The following is a 9,255-nucleotide window of genomic DNA, read 5'->3' as shown; positions in this document are numbered from 1 at the left end:
GGTTTAACAAATCACTGCTGAGAACTTAACCCAGATATCTCTCAACAGTCAGTGTAAGAAGGATGTGAAATACAGATAACCAAGACCAGTCCATACGCAGTTTTTTTTAATGATTTAGTTCAGTTTTCAGATACCTGGTGGATTTCCTTACCATTTATGTAACCTTTGACTCCCACAAAGTAAGCTTTGCTCCCATCCTTGTGCGCTCTTTCGATGAGGGGCCACAGCGCAGCTCTCTTCTCTTTGTCTTCTTTAGTCAAGTCTTCTCCAAACCGTAGCGTTGTTTTTTGCAGCTCTCCAGACCTCATCCCTCACGGAGCGAAAGGCGAACAGGATGATGATACTGCGGTTCTTGCCGTCAGCTCGTTTCCCTAGCCTGTGTGCGATGTCGATTCCCTCCGCTGCTTTGGCTCCCATTTCTGGCGAAATCTTCTGACAGATGTCCGCCACTCTTTGTTTGATGACCTCGTTTTCCTGTTCAGGTCGCTTGTAGCGTTCAGCATCAGTCACCCGCTCCTTCAGTGACATTATCTCCATCTGGTGTTTTTCACACTGCTTCTTTAGGGCTGCATTTTCTGATTTTATATCATTTATCTCTTCGTGTGCGAACTCGAGAGAAACTTTCAGTTCCTTGATATCTGCTGCGGTGCTGCTTATCAGATGTGCCAGCTCGTCGGCTCTTTCGTTTACAGCTTTTAAAATTGTCATCTGTAGCTCATACATGGATGGTTCCGGTTGTCCGCTGTTAAGCTTCTTGGGAGCTGGGCTACTCCATGGAGAGTCATGGAGGTTGGTGGATTCCATCTCTTCCTCCTGTGAAGCCTCGTAATTATGGTCGCTAAGCAATGCACACAGAGTTCATTTTAGTTGGAGTTGAGTCTTTTCTCTTTAATTCCGTTTTTTAAGTTGGTGACTCATTTTCTCCTTTGTTGGTTTAGCTTGGTGCATTCTGCTCGCTTACAACTCACCGAGTAGTTTTCCGTTGCAGTTCCTTATTTCTTTCAAAGTTTATCCATCTGCCACCGTCTTAAAAATATGTCAGTTCTTTAGATAATGTGTTTCCGAGGCGTTTTTTCGTGGTTTCGGGGTTTTAAAAAGTTTATAACGGTTGGAGTCTAATTTCAAACAGGAGATGCTCTAGAATGTTACCCCCTCGCCGCCATCTTCCCGCCTCTCCGTGTTTGAGTTGAGCTGCGCCTCGCCTGGAGAACAGACGAGAGTAACTCTGATAACAGATATATGATTAACCTGTTGATTTTAATGGCTAAATTTCATATTCACAAGTCCAAATGTTTAGGAAGACATCCCTCTTTTTATGTATTCTCCTTTGAACTTGTACAGTATCTTAACTCAATTAAGAACTCCACTAACCCAAAAGCTATAAAAAATGGCCGTGTTCGAGTTGAGCTGCGCCTCGCCTGGGAAACAGACGAGAGCAGACGGAAGCAGCAGGGGGAGTGGCTGAAAGCCGGCATTTAAGTTGGACACAATTTCCTGCATGTGTGTAGCTCGCGGGTGACTATGGATGAAGATATCGCGTTAGCGTTCACACTCGTTTAATTTTCAATTTTAATTCTGGTGCCTGTTAGCAGCTGAAACACATCCTCACGTGCTTGTAGATATCATATATTGTATATGAAGACACGACTGTCATAATAAGTAAAGGTTATCAGCTGTAGGTTTAGTGTGCTCATAGGAAACGTAACAAAAGAACATTTCTCTTTATGGCCTATATTGTTGTCATCATCAACATAACATGATTTACAGAATGCATGTGACCAACTAACATTTCATGTTCTACCACCGGATGTTTGGATCAAAATGTGAACCAATCAGATCTTAGATCAGGTGAGAGCCAGGCGTTTCCCGTCATCCACTAGGTTTTGCAGCCAGTGGAGAGCAACTGCAGCGCCTTGCTCCAAAATCTGCCATGAAGAGAAATGTGTTTTGTGTTCTTTTGTCACGTTTCCTATGAGCACACTAAACCTACAGCTGATAACCTTTACTTATTATTACGGTCATATCTTCATATACAGTATATCACATATGTCAGACACAAGGCCTGCGGGCCAGATGCGGCCCGCGGAGCATTTTTATGTGGCCCACGAGATAAATATCAAAAATATATTAAAACTGGCCCGCTGGCTGATTTTACCGCAAATACTTCAACTCCCATGATGCTTTGCGGCGTCCGCACGGAGCCGACGCGCCCCCTCCTTTGTGTTTTTTTCCAGCGCCTGCTGCCGGTGTCTGCAGCTCCGCTGTCTCGGACAAACGAAACACTCCTCTCACAGCGCCGAGTTCACTCAGCTATTTTCTGATGTTGAAGCCCAGAAACGGAGATTCTAGCCGCTCAGTAATGTGTTCACGACTGAAAGAGAAAGTTTTCCAACTAACGTCCAGACAGAGCTGATATAACTCCAGCGAGCAGCGACACGCTCAAACCAGCACGACTCTGTGGCTGCTGTGGTTGTGTTTCCTCCCCGACACACAACAACGTGGTCAAGCTGCTCAGACATGTTCAGCAGCACAAACCTATGTGAGCACCTGTTGTCATCTAATGTTGTCATTATTATGATGAAGATGAACAAAACAACAGGAGTCTCCTCAGCTCAGATCAACCCCATGATGCAGGTATCTGGCTGGAACAGGTGAGCATCACAGTAAACCAGTGGAGCAAACTGAGCTTTAAATATGTTGGTTTTATGCTCTTTTTCTGCTCCAAAACATGAAAGTTAACAGGTGAGATGTTGCATTTTCATTTAAGATAAAATGATATTTTTATTTTGTTGTTGGCCCGTGAGAAAAGATTTAACCTACAGTAAACAGGAAGTGGAAAGGCTGCAGATAGATGAATAGAATAGAAAATCCCTTTATTGTTCCTCAGTGGGGAAAGCTAGATGTCACAGCAGGGATGACACGTATTACAGGAGAAAAAAGGAGAATAAAAAATAAGAAAAATGAATAAACAAGAAAACATAAATCCTGAATAGATTTTAAAAATGCTGATTATACCACAAGTAATGAATACCACTGATGTGTTTTATTTAAAACTGACATGCTCGTGTGTAATTTGGTTATTCCACATTCAGTGTTAATGCAGAAATAAGTTTGTTTCCAAATTTAAAGGTTCAAAATTGCATATATGTTGATAAAGAAAATGTGCAAATTTGCCGTCACTTTTTCAAAAAATATTAAGTTTGGCCCTCGACTCCGTCCCAGAGTTTCATTTCGGCCCCGTGTGAGTTTGAGTTTGACACCCCTGCAATATATGATATCCACAGGCATGTGAGGATGTGTTTCAGTTAAGAGAATGCAATGCCAATTGTAGTTTTCAGGCGCTGTCCTTCCTGGATCTGCTGGGAGGCTTGCGCCTGCCGAAGACGTTATCATACTACGGCAATCCTGCTTGGCCAAAACATTTTGCATCTCTTTCAAATCTGTTTTTAATGTATGTTTTGGAAAAAGTTTAGTAGTTTTGTTTTTATATTTGTGTTTCTTACTGCCTAAATGTTTTTGAATGAGGCAACGTTACTTCCAAAAGTTGTATGTTCAGCCAGTGATCTGGTGTGACGTCATCATCAGGTGCAGGACACCAAGCTGGCCAGTGTAGCGTTGTTAATCTACATAACTAGAATTTAACGCTGTTGCTATTCAGCTTTGCTAAATCCTGAGAACGATCAAACGAATTGGCAATGAAACTTATATTATATATATACATCAATGGATATTTATATAATCGATAGAATGAATCAACTAGCTTGGTCTATATTATATCCAAAGATTAATATTTAATTTAAAAGATTTAAATTAAAAGCAAAAGTTTATTTATTAATACAGAAGATTTAAAGAGATCTTTGCTCGTTCAGTGACCAAATATGCACCACTCTGTGTTTCATTTCAAAGAAGAGTCAGGTTTAAAAAGTTAAAAATGTATTACTAACGATTTAAAGATGACAATTTAAAAGACAATTCATAAATGACAATTTATAAAAGCTTTGGTATTAAAGCAACTTGTTTCTGGATGAAACTAAAAATGAAGTGTGTGTGTTTATGAAGTGTGTGTGTTTGGATGTGTGAATGTAGGTCTCAGAAGGTTTTTATCTTAGAGAGAGAAAAACGCATTCTGGGTGAAAGAATTTGGTTTGCAGCTAAACTACAGTTATTTCTTAAAAGAACAGGCATTCAGACGCAATCTTGTGCTCTACCTCACCGTTCAGACGACCCTCTGTTTGGATCCGGAGGTCAAGGGAGGATGCTGATCAGCCTCAGGGTACTCGGTCTGGTAGGGGAGACCAGTGGTACCGACTCTCTGGTCCTAGAGTTGCCGCAGGCACACAGGTGTGGAATTTGCATCTTAAAATTAGCTCTGAAGGAGTTTTGCGTCAGTTTGTTGCAGATGGCGTTTCTGTTGAAGCAATCCTATCGGCGTGACAGAAAAGCTTTAGTAGAGATTTCGAGCGGCCGACCCGATACTCTGGACTCTCGTCGCCACAGAGAGATTTTTGGTGAGCTCAAGAACTGAACTTGAACTGAGGAGTTTAGGTTTTAACATACCTCAGAACACGCCTTCCCAGAGATAGAAAGCTCTGGTGTCATGTAACAAAGACATGTGAATGCAGTTATCTTTTACCTGATTTCTGAGTCCTGCATGGTGTGTATAAGTGCACATGATCTTCTTGTCAGTGTTAAACATTACTGATTATCATAAATAATAATTATTAACCAAAGAATAATAATTCATTTCAGTAATTAAATACATTTTTAATGAACCTTGATGATTATTTATGGACATTGTAATAGACAGTGAAAATAGTTTATTAAAAATGATTCTTTTAAATCTTGAAGTGTCCTTCGTCTTGCGGATGGAACAGCAGTCAGATAAATGCAGTTCAGATTAAAGATGGTTTACAGCAGACTTCGTGTCTCCTGTAACGGATAATCTGTAAATAGAAGTACAGCCAGGACAGCTTGACCCAGCAGAGGAAGTGTGACCTTTGGGTCACAAATGAGGCCATTCATGTCACTACACCAGAAGGAAACATGTAGTCCTCTAAAGAGGCCAGACCCACATCTTAAGTACTTTAGACCCAATTTTTATGGTTGTATGGCAAGAAGTTGCCAATATTTTTCAACAACTGGACATCATTTTATTCAGTTTCAACGTTTTGATGAACATTTTCAGAGAAAATGGGTAAAATCTGCTGACTGTCTCTTTAAACATGGCATGGGAACACATCTGGCACTGCAGGATTTGAGTCCCTGGTGGCATAGTGAGTTACTGATGATAGCCTTTGTAACCTCGGTCCCAGTTCTCTGAAGATCATTGACTAGGTCCCCTATGTAGTTCTGGAATTTTTGCTCGCTGTTCTTGTGATCATTTTGACCCCACAGGGTGACATCTCGCATGGAGCCCCTGACTGAGGGAGAATATAACTGCTCTTTTATGTCTTTTACTTTCTAATAATTGCTTCCTAAGTTGATTTCTTCACACCAAGCTCTTACCTATTGCAGATTCACCCTTCCCAGCCTGGTGCAGGTCTACAATGTTGTTTCTGGTGTCTTTTGACAGCTCTTTGGTCTTGGCCATAGTGGAATTTGGAATGTGGATGTTTGAGGTTGAAGATAGGTGTCTTTTATACCAATAACGAGTTCCAACAGGTGCCAATAATACAGGTATCAGGTGGAGGATAGAGGAGCCTCTTACAGAAGATGGTACAGGTCTGTGACAGCCAGAAATGTATTGAACTGTGTTCGATGAAATATGCAGGACTTCTTTGGACATAGTTGCATCTGCTCGCCTTAAACCGCGCAAGCGCAGGAGTGAGCCTTGACTAAATTCTGAGACAAGGGCTCTCAGGCATGAGTGCATGAGGGTAGAGCAAAAATGGAGGAAGGACAGGCTACAGGTGTCTCTGGAAATACTGAAACAAAGCTGGTTGACTACTAAGGAGTAAAGTTAGCAAAGTGTAGCTTCCTCACCAATATCGCATTCTGTTCAATACTCTTGACTCTGTGTTGTCAGTGTTTGATACCGGGTCTGGTTTTAAAGCTGGACGCAGCCCTGAATCTGCTCTTTTAAAGGTTTTTAATGATGTTTTCTTAGCCAATGACTCAGGGGACACTGCAATTCTTTTGTTGTTTATCTCTCACCAGCTTTTGACACTGTGGACCACAATATCCTGTCATCTTGGCTTGAGCTGTGGGCGGGGATTACTGGATGTGCCCTGGAGTGGGTTATGTCATATCTCTCAGAGAGAAGCGTCTGCATGAAGCTTGGCAACAACTGTTCTTCAACCTGTGCCAGCCTCTCCTGGGGGGTTTTGTTCTGGGCCCATTGTTGTTCTTTCTCTTTATCTGCTGCCCCTTGGTTAATTTTTTTGGAAGCACTAGGTCTATAGAGCTCTGGGAGTTGACGTCACTTCTCCCGGCATGCAACAGTTCAAATCGAAACGGCGCCATATTGGCAGGCAGAAGCCGGCAGCTGGACTATTTGTTATTGTCAGAAAACTCAGTCAAACGGGAAATATGGTAGATTCCTGTTGTGCCCCAGGATGCAGAACAGACGTGGACGACATAAGGAATGAGCCATCTACAGGATTCCCCAAGATACGGAGCGCCGAAAACGTTGGATCATTGTAATAAAATGCGCTAGTGACCGGGCTAAAATGAAACTGTGGGATCCCGAGAGTAAAGGTTTTCGCTTATGCAGCGACCACTTCATATCAGGTACTTAAACCAACGTTTCCTCAACTGTGTGTGGTATTTATTTTAAATGCTGTCATTACGATTTTTAGTGGGCTTCCTAAACTTATTTTGGCGTGGCTTTTTCTGTCTTATTACTCATAGCAACAAGTAAACGTCACGTAAAACGTGACCTTGTGAGTTCTGCGTGCGGCCGTTTACGTGTTTTATGATCACAGCAATTAACCGACTAAGCTGTATTTCATTTTTAAGCAATGGTTGATCGTCAGATCACACATAAAAAGCACTTTGGATTGCTATTATCTGTCTTACCAAAACAGATCTCAGACAGATCCTGAGACGTTCCTGCCTGACATTTATTTTATTCACGGAAAAAAAAAAATCAAACTAGTGATTTCTCTTGGCGTTCAGTTTGTACATTCAAACAGCACAGCACTCTATTTAAACTACTTACATGTAAATCTGTTATTTGTCCATCCATTTTCATCCGCTTATCCGGAGTCGGGTTACGGGGGCAGTAGCGTCAAGAGGCCCAGACTTCCCTCTCCCCAGCTAGAGCCCTGCACTGAAGCCCTAGGCCCTCGGGCTGGGCTTCGGGCCAACGACTGTGTAATTACCTCGGACACGGGCCGGGCCGGGCGCCTTTATTTTTAATCGAATTCATTAAATAAAATTTGAAACACAAATGCAGCAGTAGAGCCCTGCGTGGGACTGTTTTCTTCATCCCGCTCCTGCCCGCTCCCGCTGAATTTCTGACCATTACCGCCTGCAACTGCAATGTGTGTGCTACACTCCCGCCCGCACCTGCAGCGTGCATGTCTACTCCCGCCCGCAACCGCAAAACTCAGAGAAATTATTAACTCACAATAAAAGAGATGTATCAAGTTTGCGTCCTCTCTAGTCCTGGAGAAAACATATCACAACCTGCGGCTCTTCCATCCATGGATGGACGAGAGAGCCGCATCAGATGCATCTGATGTGGCTCTCTGTGCTTGTAAAATAATGAATGGATATTTAAATAAAATGCTTTATATTTTACTGAATTAATTTTATATCTGTAAGTCAATTCTATGTAAAGATTGTCTGCGTAAACCTGAACAGGTCCAACCCGGTCTGACTGTGAGACTGGGTTGACGGGTCACGCTTGTGCGTAATCATATCGGCGCTTCCTGAGCTGAAGAGATTCTGGGATTCTCCTCCTGGATGTGTCGCCACATTGGAGACAGGAACAAGCACTATTCAGCCAAAGTTTCATAATCAGGGAACATTTTCTAAGTGACAAGTCTCTCTGAGCGACAGGGTTTGGAAAACACTCGCTTCAGTGGGAGGAACCTTCCCGCATGTGCTCTGGTTCTGCGACGCACTCCAAGCCAATCTCCACAACTTCAGCTCGCTGTGCATATATGCGCTGACAGCGAGCTGCGCTGAGCAGCTCAGATGTTCAGATGGGAATCTTTTAGCTACATCTGCGATGTGCGTAACGAATAAAGTGTCAGTTCGTCTGCATGCGTCGGGGTAATTCTTTCTATTCTTTCTCCGTCAAAATAAACCGTCAAATACGGGAACTGTCCGGTCAACACAACACAAGCCCTGCTTTTAACTGTTTTGTTTTCTTGTGAAAATTGTTGGAAAGAGATAAAATTTTACTTGATTACCACCAGAGCCAGTGCGCCGTTATCTCCGTGACGTAAATAAGGGAAAAACAAATTGATCGGATCCTGCACGTCAGGATTGACGCACTTTGTTTTCATTAAGTTGGTTAAAAAAAAGTCGGGCTCGGGTCGGGCCAGAGAATCCTGAAAACCTTTTCGGGCAGGGTCGGGCTGAGGCTCCACCCCCTCGGGCCGGGCCAGACACGGGCTCGGATTTTAGGCCCGTGCAGGGCTCTATCCCCAGCCACTTGGGCCAGCTCCTCCGGGGGAATCCCAAGGGGTTCCCCGCCAGGTAAGGGTCGGAGATGTCTAGTCTATTTAATTTCTGACTATAAAACAATTTCTTCGGTTTTTAAGTGTGAAGTAAACTCCAACGAAGTAAAATCCAAGCCGATCCCGTTCAATTTGTTGCCTGCCAACATGGCGTCTACTCTCTGAGAGTCACGTGACGTCCGGAGCTCTATATCCATCTGTATGCCCATGACTGCCTAATTTATGTTCCCTTGAGACAGAGTTCCGCAGGCCAAGTCAATCTATTCCTAGATTGCTTAGATGAAGTTAGAGCATGGATGGCCTCTAACTTCTTAGGATTTAATGAGGGTAAAACAGAAGTAATTGTTTTTAGTTTGAGTGCTAGATGTGTCACTAAGCAGGAAGTTGACCTCTCTAGCTAGTCACCCTAAAGCAAAGACTCGCATCAATGGAGTGATACGCTCTTGCTTTTCCCATCTTCGTTGCCTTTCCAGGATCAAGCCGCTAGTGTTGCAAGCCCACCTAGAGACTGTAGTCCATGCTTTCATTACTTCTCGGCTCGATTATTGCAACTCCCTTAACTCTAGAGTTAGCAAGTCAGCTGCCGTTTACGTGCTTTATGATCACAGCAATTGACTGGCTAAGC

Source organism: Nothobranchius furzeri, chromosome 2 (genome assembly GCF_043380555.1).
Source record: "Nothobranchius furzeri strain GRZ-AD chromosome 2, NfurGRZ-RIMD1, whole genome shotgun sequence".
NCBI lineage: Eukaryota > Metazoa > Chordata > Actinopteri > Cyprinodontiformes > Nothobranchiidae > Nothobranchius > Nothobranchius furzeri.
Note: the sequence above shows the minus strand (reverse complement) of the source record.